The sequence below is a fragment of the Artemia franciscana genome, chromosome 17, assembly GCF_032884065.1.
Source record: "Artemia franciscana chromosome 17, ASM3288406v1, whole genome shotgun sequence".
Lineage (NCBI taxonomy): Eukaryota > Metazoa > Arthropoda > Branchiopoda > Anostraca > Artemiidae > Artemia > Artemia franciscana.
In genome coordinates this window covers 18936029-18949690 of record NC_088879.1, presented here as the reverse complement: position 1 = coordinate 18949690, position 13662 = coordinate 18936029, and the positions used below count along the sequence as shown (strand labels likewise).

The 13662-nt window shown below is 35.5% G+C and overlaps 1 non-coding gene across 1 annotated transcript; it reads left to right on the top strand.

The window, feature by feature from the left end:
- Positions 1-2446: 2446 nt before the first annotated feature.
- On the top strand, positions 2447-2528 carry Trnas-aga (transfer RNA serine (anticodon AGA)). The gene has a single exon. It is a non-coding gene; the product is annotated as a tRNA-Ser (tRNA).
- The last annotated feature ends 11134 nt before the right edge of the window (positions 2529-13662 follow it).

The following is a 13662-nucleotide window of genomic DNA, read 5'->3' as shown; positions in this document are numbered from 1 at the left end:
TAATTATTGTTCCAGCGTTAGTGACCTGACTAAGAGTCTCCGGAATGAAACTGTGTCATTATTTGCGGATGACACAGTGGCTTTCAGTGCTGCAAAGATGGAATAATTACTCCTGACATCGTTGAAAGATAATATGGATAGGTTACATTCTTGGCTAAGGGTAAATAGGCTTAAGATTAATCTTGGTAAGTCAAAATTTTGTAATTTTTTCTCGATCTCCCATTTTTACCCTTGGATTAATGAAATTGTTACACATTGTGGGATTTTAAAACGTGCTTTATCGATTAAGTACCTTGGGGTTTTATATTGACGAGATGTTATTATTCAAATCTCATGTACAGTAGTAAAATTGTGTATCGTAACTTAGGTATAATGAGAAAACTTAAGCATTTTTTCCCTGCATATGTCCTACACCTCCTTTATTTTTCCCTTGTCCATCCATATATTTTGTATTGTAGTAGCGTTTGGCTTGGTATATTTGCTTCCGTTGTCCGGCCCATACGAGTTCTTCAAAACAATGCTGTTCGTTTGATGGTTTCCTTTCAACCCCGGGATTTGGTGCGGAATGTTTACAAGCGAATAAGGATAATACCAGCCTCAGGACTATGAGAGCTATACATACTTTTGTTTATTTTTAGGCTACATCAGGGTACAAATCTTTCATGTTTTGACAGTTTAGTAAATTTGAGATCCATGATCCACAATTATGACGCTCGATCTTCTGGGGAGATTCGTATTCCATTGACTGTTTCGACCCGCTCGACGTTTTCTTTGCTTCATAGGGGGATTAGAAGTTATAATAATCTTGATCAGAGTTTAAAAAATTATGGTGATATTTCTTTTTTCAAGAGTGAAATAAAAGAAATCCCTTTTACTAAGTATGGATTTTAGTTCTTTAGTTTATTATTTTTTCTTTTTTTTTGGGGGGGGGTGTAAATGTAAAAGTAAATAAATAATTCGGTTGTGTTCTGGCCTCTAGGGGTATGATTTTATTAGTATTGTTGAATTTGTTTGTTGGAAGGCTTGTGGTGCCGATTAGGTCATACAATTGGCTTTATAAATATTTTTTCTTTGTCCTGTATTATTTTCTAATTTATTTTTGCCACCCTCTCGGACAAGTTTTTACCTCTCGGGATGGCTGTCATTACTGTTTTGTATTGGTTTTATAATAAAAGTTTTCTCTCTCTCTAAAAAAGGGAAAATTGTCAAGTGAGGAAGAATCACCATTTGAAGTTAAATCAGGAATGGTAACTATTATTTCAATTAATCTTAATGGTAAAGTTTGTTATGAAAACACTAAAGTTTTTGATTATTCTAAAGTAGAGTTAAGAGACAGAGTCAAACCTTAGCGTAAAGGGCGTTAGCGCTAGCGTTGAGGAGGAAAAGCCCTTTTCATATACGGAGTAATTTCTGTTCGTTTTAATGTCGCTCCTTACTTTGGTTAAATAAACTTGTTTTTTTATATTTAATATCTAAAAATGCAATTGTTGCTACTGTGATTGAGCATCACAGAAGCTAAATAGAGTTGCTTTAGCGAGAACACTGAAGCGGCTCGTGTTCTCAGTTGCTTCTGTGTTCTCATTGAAGAAACTCGGCACTTATCTGTTTCTAGTATACACTCGAGAATTTGAATCTATAGGTACAGGGTTGAAACAACTGAGGTTCAGGTTCTTTTACTTTTTTATTACAACATATACAACATATTACAACATTTATTAATTACAACATAAGTGTGACCTACTACCGGCAGAGAGCATAGCGTGAATGAGAGCATAGCGTAATTTACTTAGGAGATAAGATAGGATACATCCTATATTATTTAGACTCTATATTCGTACATTAGGGGGTGGGGTTGAGGTGAAGTATAGCAGGGCTCCACAGAGGTCCCATTTGGGCCAAATCTTGGGGTGGGCATGGGGCATTTGACAGAACTTGAGACTTTTATTATGAATCTAACCTACTTCCAAAGTTTACAATAATTAAAAACAAATAGGGTAATTACCCCAAGGGTCGTCAGGTAATTACGCTCTTTGGCTAATAGGCGTGCAGTTAGTTCAAATCATTTGAATTGAATGGATTGTGTTGGACATAATGGATAATTATGGCCGGAAAAGGGCCCTTTGTGGTGGAAGCTTGGGCCCCCTGGAAAATGGGCCTCCCTGACCCCCCCCCCAAATGATGCCTCTGGGGCTACATGCAAAACATAACCTAACAAGAATACTAACTAAATATTTATTAAAATAAAGCTACAATGTAGTTTTCCACTGAGCCGAAGTTAATTGCCTCTGTATACAAACAGCAATAAATCGGTTATTGTCGGATTTTATAGATCCAAATTATCGAGTATATACTGGCTAACAGACAAGTACGTTAACTCTACTTAGCTTCTATGGTGCTCAATCACAGTCAACCTATTTAAATTTAGTTGTATGTATGTACAATATAAGCGGTCGTGGCCGAGTGGTTAAGGCGTCTGACTAGAAATCAGATTCCCTCTGGGAGCGTAGGTTCGAATCCTACCGACCGCGAATTATTTTGTCACTAATTATTAAATTCACACAAAAAGTCTCTCTTTGTAATAATTTTTTTCATTTTGTTTTGAGAAAAGGAACAAAGTTCTTTCCATGTTGTCCATAATGTTTTCTGTTTTTTCAATGAGCGTCATTTTTAATTTTTGACAAGACTTGCTTGGTCATTCTCATTCGTTAGCTCAGTCGTTATCAGTGTTTCCACTATGAGGATTTCCCCCCCCTAAAATGGGGATTTTTTAAGTCTCTTAGGGGCGAGAGTTTTTTTCTAGGGATTTGGGGATTTTCTAGGGATTTTTCCTCTCCCATGGACTTTTAGGGAAATTTTGGGGGGTTTTCCTTTAATTTGTTTATCATCATCATCTTCTCGATCAGAGAAGCAGGATCATTCAATTTAGGATCTGTTTCCTTGCGAATTGAACTTGGAAACAATAATTTCTTAAAACAATAATTTCAGCTTGGACTGTTCTCGATTAATGAAGTCATATGGTTTGTCATTTTTGGGTTGTGTTTTCATAAGATTATTTGGTAGATAGCATGTCATTTTTTTACAGGTCAGATAAATAAAGTTATAATATATTTTGATAGTTTTATTGGGTACGTAGTTGTTCTTACTGTAGTAAATTTTTTTGACAAGCATTGCATGTACGATTCTTTTTCTCCACAGTACTTGTATTATGTTTATGATTTTTGTGTAAAATTAAATATAAAAAAAACTAGTTTTTTTAACTGAAAGTAAGGAGCGACATTAAAACTTAAAACGAACAGAAATTACTCCGTATATGAACTGGGTTGTCCCCTCCGCAGTCCCTCGCTCTTTACGCTAAAGTTTTTAATTGTTTTAAAAAGTAGAATTGTGGCAAAGAGTCAAACTTTAGCGTAAAGAGCGAGGGACTGCGGAGGGGACAACCCATTTCATATACGGAGTAATTTCTGTTCGTTTTAAGTTTTAATGTCGCTCCTTACTTTCAGTTAAAAAAACTAGTTTTTTTTTATTTAATTTCTGAACGTTTTTGAATTAATGCATGTTTGATTTTGGCTCTCCGCACATAAAATATTGAAATGAAATTAGTATATTAATTTTTTAAGTATATTAACAGTTCGTGGTAACGAACTGTAGTAAGGAGCGACCCGGCTCAATAGTAACCTAAACTCTAAAAAATTGAATTTTGATATCAATAGCTACATCAAAGGAATCGCATTTTAATGCTGATTTTAAATATATAAGTGTCATCAAGTTTAGTCTTACCCATCAAAAGTTACGAGCCTGAGAAAATTTGCCTCATTTAAGAAAATAGGGAGAAACACCCCCTAAAAGTCGTAGGATCTTAACGAAAATGACACCATCAGATTCAGCGTATCAGAGAACCCTACCATAGAAGTTTCAAGCTCCTATCTAAAAAAATGTGGAATTTTGTATTTTTTGCCAGAAGACAAATCACGGGTGCGTGTTTATTTGCTTGTTTTTTTTTGTTTTTTTTTTCTTTTCCCCAGGGGTCATCGTATCGACCAAGTGGTCCTAGAATGTCGCAAGAGGGCTCGTTTTAACGGAAATGAAAAGTTCTAGTGCCATTTTTAAGTGACCAAAAAAATTGGAGGGCATCTAGGCCCCCTCCCACGCTCATTTTTTCCCAAAGTCAACGGATCAAAATTTTGAGATAGCCATTTTGTTCAGCATAGTCGAAAACCATAATAACTATGTCTTTGGGGATGACTTACTCCCCCACAATCCCTGGGGGAGGGGCTGCAAGTTACAAACTTTGACCAGTGTTTACATATAGTAATGGTTATTGGGAAGTGTACAGACGTTTTCAGGGGGATTTTATTTTGTTTGGGGGTGGGGCTGAGGAGAGGGGGCTATGTTGGAGGATCTTTCCTTGGAGAAATCTGTCATGGGGGAAGAAAAATTCAATGAAAAGGGTGCAGGATTCTCCAGCATTACTATAAGAAAACAATGAAAAATAAACATGAAAACGTTTTTTCAAATGAAAGGAAGAAGTAGCATTGAAACTTAAAACGAACAGAGATAATTACGCATATGAGGGGTTCTAAAAATACTTTAGCATAAAGAGCGAGATATTTAGGAGGAGATAAATACCTTGCTCTTTATGCTAAAGTATTTTAGTAATTTCAACTATTTATTCTACGGCCTTTCTGATTCAGGGGTCATTCTTAAGGAATTGGGACAAAACTTACGATTTAGTGTAAAGAGCGAAGTATTAACGAGGGTACAAACCCCCTCGTATACATAATAAAAATATAAGGTTATGAAAGTTTGTTACGTAAGTTAATTCTTAAGTTACGTTTATTTTTTACTAATAAAAACGTTCATTAAAAATTAAAAGTTCTAGTTGCCTTTTTAAGTAACCGAAAAATTGGAGGGCAACTAGGCTTCCTTCTCCACCCCTTATTTCTCAAAATCGTCTGATCAAAACTAAGAGAAAGGCATTTAGCCAAAAAAAGAATTAATATACAAATTTCATTTTAATAATTTATGTGCGGAGAGCCAAAACCAAACATGCATTAATTCAAATACGTTCAGAAATTAAATAAAAAAAAACTAGTTTTTTTAGCTGAAAGTAAGGAGCGACATTAAAACTTAAAACGAACAGAAATTACTCCGTATATGAAATGGGTTGTCCCCTCCGCACTCCCTTGCTCTTTACGCTGAAGTTTGACTCTTTGCCACAATTCTACTTTTTAAAACAATTAAAAGCTTTAGCGTAAAGAGCGAGGGATTGCGGAGGGGACAACCCATTTCATATACGGAGTAATTTCTGTTCGTTTTAAGTTTTAATGTCGCTCCTTACTTTCAGCTAAAAAAATTAGTTTTTTTTTATTTAATATGGTTAAGAGTCAAAGTCGATGGACGGTTTATTATTTTTTTTGTGCAATTTATATCCCTCCAGAGTCGACCTCGTACAACGAGGAGGATACGTGGTGTATATTAGAGAAAGAAAAACGCAAATTTTCTATTCAGTTTCCTTCTGACTTGTTTTGTCTTATGGGGGACTTTAATGGTTATTTTGGGGTTACTCCAGAAATTTTGATGTCACCCCATGCCTGTACGGATGAAGCTGCTTGGGAGGTTCGGGAGGATTTAGTAATCCATCTCCGAGGGTAAGTTAGGACCATAGTAGACGAAAGAATAGTTGGGACCGTAAAATTTTGGATTTTTGTGATAAGAAAATTTTTCTTATTTTGAATGGAAGAGTTGGAAAGGATGGAGGTGTGGCAAATTTCACTTGTTTTTCTGGGACTTCTCCAAGTGTAATTGATTATATTTTGGTGGATATTCCTCTTTGGCATCTATGTGCGGATTTTGAGGTGATGGCAGTGGTAGGCTCAGATCACTCGCCTGTTAGGCTACTTCTGAGTTGGTTAGTTCTAAGAAACTAGCGACTAATAGTGATAGGAAGAAAAAACGCAGAGAAACTGAGGATTTAGGGATTAGAAAGGCACTGAAAGTAACAGGAGAGAATAAGAAAAAATTTCAGAGTATGATGGCGAGTGAAGAAGTCCAGCAGGAATTAGAGCATTGTTTGGTTTTACAAGGTGATGGAAAAATAGAGGAGCCGTTAGCATTAGTAAATGATGTTGTATATAAGGTAGGTTCAAAGTTAAATTGCAGAGTTAAGAACGATATTAAGAATGGATTTTTTTATGACGATTGTGAATGAAAGCACCAGGAAGTTTTGGAGGCACTGCGGAAAGCAAGGGATAGCATAGGTAGTAGGGAAAATACTAGATTTTATATGGATTATAAGTTGATTCGGAATAAGTATAAGAAAATGTTGAACATAAAGAAAAAAAAGAGCATGAAATTAGGATAGGAGTGCAATTGAAAAAAAATTATAGAGAAGGAGATATTAGGACCTTTTGGCGTATAGTTAAAAATTCTATTTTTAACAGTGGTTGGAGGAACAGTGGTTTGTGATGGTATTCCACCAGTAGATTCTCGGTCTACATATTTAGAGGAGAGAGAAAACGAAGTGATTAGGGACCAAGGAGGAACTAGTTTAAGTGTAGATCTGGTATCTGCTTTACGTGATGTAGTTGATAGGCCAATGCAAGAATGTGATTATGATTTGGTTGCTCCCATCCAAGTAAGTGAAGTTTGGGAGACAATGAAAGGAATGAGAGGCGGGTCTGCTCCAGGTATAGATGGAATATCAATTGCACTTTGGAAGTGGGGACGGGTGTGGCTGCTGCCTGTTATAGCTGGGATGTTTTCTGGTATATTGAACACCGCAGAATGGTCCTTGTCTTGGGCTAGATCTGTTCTAGTGCCGTTATTTAAAAAGGGGGATAGATTAGAACATGGGAATTATAGAGGTATAAGCCTAAGTAATGTGCTTAGTAAGGTTTTTACTAAGATATTATGTTGTAGGATAGATAATTGGATAGACCAAAATAGAATTTTATCAGATTCGCAGGCTGGGTTCAGAAAAGGCTATAGTCCTATAGATCAGATTTTTATTTTATTGGGATGATTAGGAAACAGGTTAGGAGAAAAGAGGGCAGGCTATTTGTCGCATTTTTGGATTTAAAAGGGGCGTTTGATGGAGTGGATAGAAGTTTAATGATAGAGTTTTTAGCACTAGGGCTACCAACCGCATTTGTTAAGATTATAGCATCTATGTATAATATAGTTAAGATTGTAGTACGAGTAGGCAAGGATTTCTCTAGGGTTATTAGGAGTTGACTTGGTGTTAAGCAGGGATGTACAATTTCCCCAAGGCTATTTTCATTGTATATTAATGATTTTGAAGAATATTTGATAGGCAGAGGCGCCCAAAAAAAAATTAAGCTTTCAAGTGCAAGCGTTATGGCATTACTTTTTTGCGGATGACATAGCATTAGTAGCGGAAAGTAAAGAACATTTACAACTGCTAGATCTAGAGGGGATATAGGAATAAAGTGTATGAGACAGAGTAGGTTAATTAGTATGGTTAAATATTGGGAAAGGGTATCATCGATAGAAGATAATAGGTTAGTAAACAAGCATTTTTAATGATGCTTCAAGATAGGAGGAAGGATTCGAGGCCAAATCAGGTGAAGAATATATTAAACCATGTAGGGCTAGGTAATTGCTGGAATGAGGGAAAGAGGATAGGAGAGATGGTAGGGACTGTATCTAGGCTAGTTGCTAGTAGGCTAGAATCTCAGGAACTTCAGGTTTGGCAAGCTGAGAAGGCCACCTCGCGGTCCCTTGGGATATATGCGGAGGTCAAGGAGAACTGGGGCGAAGAAATTTATCTAAAAATGGGATTGGCTCCGGATGATTTGAAATGGGTAATATATGTAAGGGGAAATTTTATGCCTTGGAGAACGTAGGAAATATTTAGGGAGAAATAGATTGAGGGATGGTCCTTACAGTTGCCCTATGTGTGGAGAGATGGATGAGTCTTTGCAACATTTTTTAGGGGATTGTTGGGAGCTGAAGGATTTACGCTTGGAAATATTTGGTAAGGAGGTTGGGGGGAGAGATTGGATTTTGGAAATTTTGAGAAGTAGGTGTTACTTAACTATAAATAATATTGGAAAGTTCGTCCAGGTAGGTCTGAGGTATCGTGATGTTTTCTTAAATAATTAGTTTAATGTCTTTTCAGTCTATGTTTGTTGCTGTATTTTTTTCACTTGTTTTATGTTTGTCACCATGGCCCAATTGGGCTTTTCGTGTGAATATATCTATCTATATATCTATCCATCTATTGTAAATAGCGAGGAATCATATAAAAGAACTTCCTGATAAACGGACTAATTCAAGATTTGGAACTATCTAAATTGTTATACCCGAGAGTCTTGTCAAGAACAATTAAACGTTTCTAGTAGCCTCTGGCCTTTCCATCCTGTTTTGCTTTAAGAATTTATTGGTAGAGGGTTTCACGATTTTACTTAAGGGTAGAGCGACATAATGGGCCTGGGTAAGGTTTCAACGGTTGTTTGCTGCCGAGCAAGTTAGGTAACCTATATAAGTCCCCTGTTAACAATTATATGAGTTTACAGGGGGTAGCGATTACGGAAAATGTAGGCAGGCCAAGATTTTTCGTTTTCCTTTTTAAGAAGAGACAAAAAAGTAATTTTCAAAATCTATGAGACGGGATTATTTATCCCGTATGGCAATACCAAAAAACGGTATTTTGGTGCCCTGTGATTTTCCCCATGCTCTTCTAATCTATGGTTGTCACACCACCTCCATGGAATAGATTCCATCATATGTGCCTGGTGACACAAAGACACTTTTCTTTGGTTTAATATTTAATCAATTGCAATAAAAGTCATACTTACGTCTTTTTCATAGGCTTTATTTAGAGGGACGTTATTGGGGCTGTTGCAACCCCCTCCCCCTAATAAATTTTAAAATTATATAATTTATTAAGCAAACCTAAATAGAATAAATAGTGAAAATGTGTTTATATATTGCCAGTTTCATTTTTCGTCAAAATATAAAATCAGACTAGATTAAGAGGTAAATTCTAAATTAATTTTTTATTAAATCAGCGTTGATGTGGCAAAAATTACAATAATGTTAGTTTTATTTGAAGTTTGATAGGGTAAGACACTTATTTGTACTTGTACATGAATCAGGACACAAGCTGTGTGACTCTTCCTTACGACGGAAATGGCAGATAGTCCCATTCCATTGGGTGCAGTCAAGGGTAAAAGAGGCTACAATTGCAAGACAGAGGTGGTGCTATTGGCAACCGTGTTGTCTAAGCCCCCCAATTAGTTCAAGGTTGGCTTTGAGGGTGTTCTTCCAGGATTTTAAATGGGATCCGTACCAGAGCGGCAGGGACAAATGATGGTTTCCAGGTCGAACTTGTGTTCAAAACATTGTTTTATTATTTCATTTAGGAATCGTTCACGAGTCTCGAATGATTAAATAACTGACTTGAATAATATGGAGTCAAACTCCAAGTCAGTACCAAAGAAATTTAAAATGGCAGAATGCATTATTTTAAATAAGCAAGTAAATTATTAGCTTATGTGCAAAAACAAAACAAAAATGTTAAAGAAATCAAAATATAAAAATAAATACTATATGATATTCTACACCATTTATTTTATATTTCGGAAAATAGGTAAAATATTCCAAAATCCCTTCCTTTGTTCATTCTTTTTATTTCTCTTAATTTCCCTTCGGCTATGCAATTGAACATGCAGGGAAAACTTTCAACGGCTAATTGCCGTACTGTAGAGGGTGGGGATTCTCCTTGATAAATTCTCCATAAAGGGAATTTGTTTGTGAAAATTGTTCGGCGATATTGTCTGACGGGACATCCAATAATAAATTTATTCGGTTTCTCATTATTTCTCAATGATGTGATGTTTTCAACTGCAGATAAATATATTACCTATGGCTGGGGTCTTGCAAGTACGCCTGCGGGGGCCTCCGGGCCCGCTCATCCGAAATCTCCCTCCACTCAACACTTTTAAATCCAGTAATTCCTGCTGTGACAATTTCACTCTCTCCCCTAATAGAATTGGGTAAGGCCTTTTTTTGAGACTTTGCACCAATACTCATTCTTTTCAATAGAAAATCCCACAAAGTTGCTGTTGTCATTAGAAAGACACTCAAAAAGAAACATAGTAGTAGGTTTCTCACGAACAGCTGTTCATAATGCCAAATGAAAACAACAAACTTTAGATTGTGACCTTAAATTATATCCAAGTATTAAGTTAGGGGGTTGGGAGGGGGGTAGACATTTAACCTGAAAGGAACAAGAATTTTGATGAAAAGCAAATGTTGAAAAAAACATTTCGTGAGCAAAGTGCAGTAATAATTTTATTAAACCTATCTGGCTAAATACTATTTCAAATATTTTGTGTAACATTCTTCAGCAAAACAAAGAGTGGTGTCCTATAAAACTATTGTTTTATGACCTTTCGTTTTAAGAGAGTGTCTGTTTTTATTTTAAAATTTCAGGAAGAGGGTGGGCCCCGAAGTCCCTGACCTTTATTTCAATAATGCATTGTCTATCGTATGTCTTATTTTAAAATAGATTCTAATAGTATTTACCATCTATCCCTTTCAAAATAATATTTAGATTCGTTTTGTATATTAGAGGATTATACTTCTTTCTTTGGTTGGAGCTGTCTAATGAATGAATGAACAAAAACCAAATTAACGTCTATAGCCTGTAATGTAACAAGGCAAGATCTTTTATTGACAAATTACATGATAAATAATTTTCTAAACTGGTCAACAGCACTCGATGTATCGGCCATAAATAGATGTAAGAAAATGCCGAAATAACAAAATTACATGATAAATAATTTTCTAAACTGCTCAACAGGACTCGATGTATCGGCCATAAACAGATGTAAGAAAATGCTGAAATAACAAAATCACATGATAAATAATTTTCTAAACTGGTCAATAGGACTCGATGTATCGGTCATAAACAGACGTAAGAAATTGCCGAAATAACAAAAAAGAGAAAAAAACATACAAGGTAGGTGATAACAGAGGAGGCCACCCTAGCACGAGAACCCCACAAAAAAAATACATACTAATATCTATTATTCATCAATTCCAACATCCATACAAGGAACTATTTTTGAAATATGTTTCAAAGAAAATCGGCTCTTGAAACTTGTGGACATTTCTACCTAAATTAAGTTTATTTACAATATGAGGAATCTGATATATGGTTGAGAATCCAGCTCTTTCGGATCTAATTGGGAGAAGGCGATACATCTTGGAGCGGACATTGTGGGCAGGAGAAATGGGAGTCTCAATTATGCCCAAATAATGGAAATAATTTGTAGAAGATTGGATATTATAATACCATATCGCTATATGCAGGTCTTTCAGCTGTTTAAATTAAGCATATTGATAAAAATACATAAAATTTGAGTTTTTGAGAGTTTTTTAAGCCTCACTGGACGATGAACAAAAGCACCCAGAATTCTAACTACCTTATTTTGAATTATCTAAAGAGGTTACAGATGGATATGAATCAAGTAGAGAATGTATAAAATTTTAAGGATGAAAAAAGAAAACACATGTTTCATTCTATGAAGACAACCGAAGTTATGGACAAGTCGCAATCCCAACTAATCAGAATGCTTACAGAAAGATAAAAACTCATAAAATCCTAAGGTAACGAAAAGAATTGGCATTTGTCTGTTATATAAAACACAATCGAGAAATAAAGTTTGGAATTATCATTGACGTGATTCTTGACCTAGTTCATTTTAGTCAAACAGTTCGTGGTAACGAACTGTAGTAAGGAGTGACCCGGCTCAATAGTAACCGAAACTCTAAAAAATAGATTTCTGATACCAATAGTTACATAAAAAAATCGCATTTTAATGCTGATTTTAAACATATAAGTTTTATCAAGATTAGTCTTACCCATCAAAAGTTACGAGCCTGAGAAAACTTGCCTCATTTTAGAAAATAGGAGGAAACACCCCTAAAAGTCAAATTCAAACACATGATGATCACATGATCAAATTCAACGTATCAGAGAACCTTATTGTAGAGGTTTCATGCTCCTATCTACAAAAATATGGAATTTCGCATTTTTTGCCAGAAGACAAATCACGGATGCGTGTTTATTAGTTTTTCTGTTGTTTTTTTTCTGTTTGTTTTTTCCCCCAGGGGTGATCGTACCGACCCAGTGGTCCTAGAATGTCGCAAGAGGGCTCATTGTAACGGAAATTAAAGGTTCTAGTGCTCTTTTTGAGTGACCAAAAAATTGGAGGGCATCTAGGCCCCCTCACACGCTCATTTTTCCCCCAAAGTAACCGGATCAAAATTCTGAGGTAGCCATTTTATTCATCATAGTCGAAAAACCTAATAACTATGTCTTTGGGGACGACTTAATCCCCCGCAGTCACCGTGGGAGGGGCTGCAAGTCACAAACTTTGACCTGTGTTTACATATAGTAATGGTTACTGGCAACTGTACAGACGTTTCCAGGGGGTTATTTTTGGTTTGGGAGGGAGAGTTGGGGGGGCTACGTGGGAAGATCTTTCCATGGAGGAATTTCTCATGGGGGAAGAGACTTTCAATGAAGGGGGCGCAGGATTTTCTAGTATTATTTAAAAAAAAAATGAAAAAATAAATATGAAAAGTTTGTTCCTACTGAAAGTGAGGAGCAGCGTTAAAACTTAAAACGAGCAGAAACTATTACGCATATGAGGGGTTAACCTCCTTGTAATACCTCGCTCTTTACGCTAAAGTATTTTTAGTAATTTCAACTGTGTATTCTACGGCCTTTGTGATCCAGGGGTAATTCTTAAGGAACTGGGACAAAATTTAAGCTTTAGTATAAAGAGTGAGGTATCGACGAAGGGTAAACCCCCTCAAATACACAATGAAAAATACGAATATAGAAGTTCATTACGTAAGTTAATTCGTAAGTTACGTATATTTTTTACTAATGAAAACATTCGTAAAAATTAAAAGTTCTAGTTGCCTTTTTAAGTAATCAAAATATTGGAGGGCAACTAGGCTTCCTCCCTCGCTCCTTTTTTCTCTAAATCTTCCGATTAAAACTATGAGAAAGCCATTTAGCCAAAAAAATAAATAATATGCAAATTTCGTTTTAATTATTTATGTGCGGAGAACCAAGATCAAAACATGTATTAATTCAAAAACATCCAGAAATTAAATAAGAAAAACAAGTTTTTCTAAAAATTAAAGTAAGGAGCGACATTAAAACTTAAAACGAACAGAAATTACTCCGTATATGAAAGGGGCTTTTCCTCCTCAACGCCCCGCTCTTTACGCTGAAGTTTTTTACTGTTTTAAAAAGTAGAGTTAAGACAATGAGTCAAACTTAAATTACTACTAAGCTACTATCTTAGGGTAAACACATGGGAAGATCATTTATATAATTCAAAAATAGTAATGGTCCCAATAATAACGTCTACTTCTTTTCTTAGCATCACAAGAAAAGAATCAATGAATGAAAATGTTAGTATGTTATGTTGTATCCTATTGCGCAAATAATTGTCAACAAGTTTTTTATTTAACAATAGAAACAGTTTTTTCGGGGAGACAAATAGCTAATGGGCAAGGGGATTTCTTGAAGGTTAAAATTTGAAAAATGTACTACTTTTAACAAAAATTATTGAAAAAGTACAAATTTAACAAAAGGCATTGAAAAAGTACTAC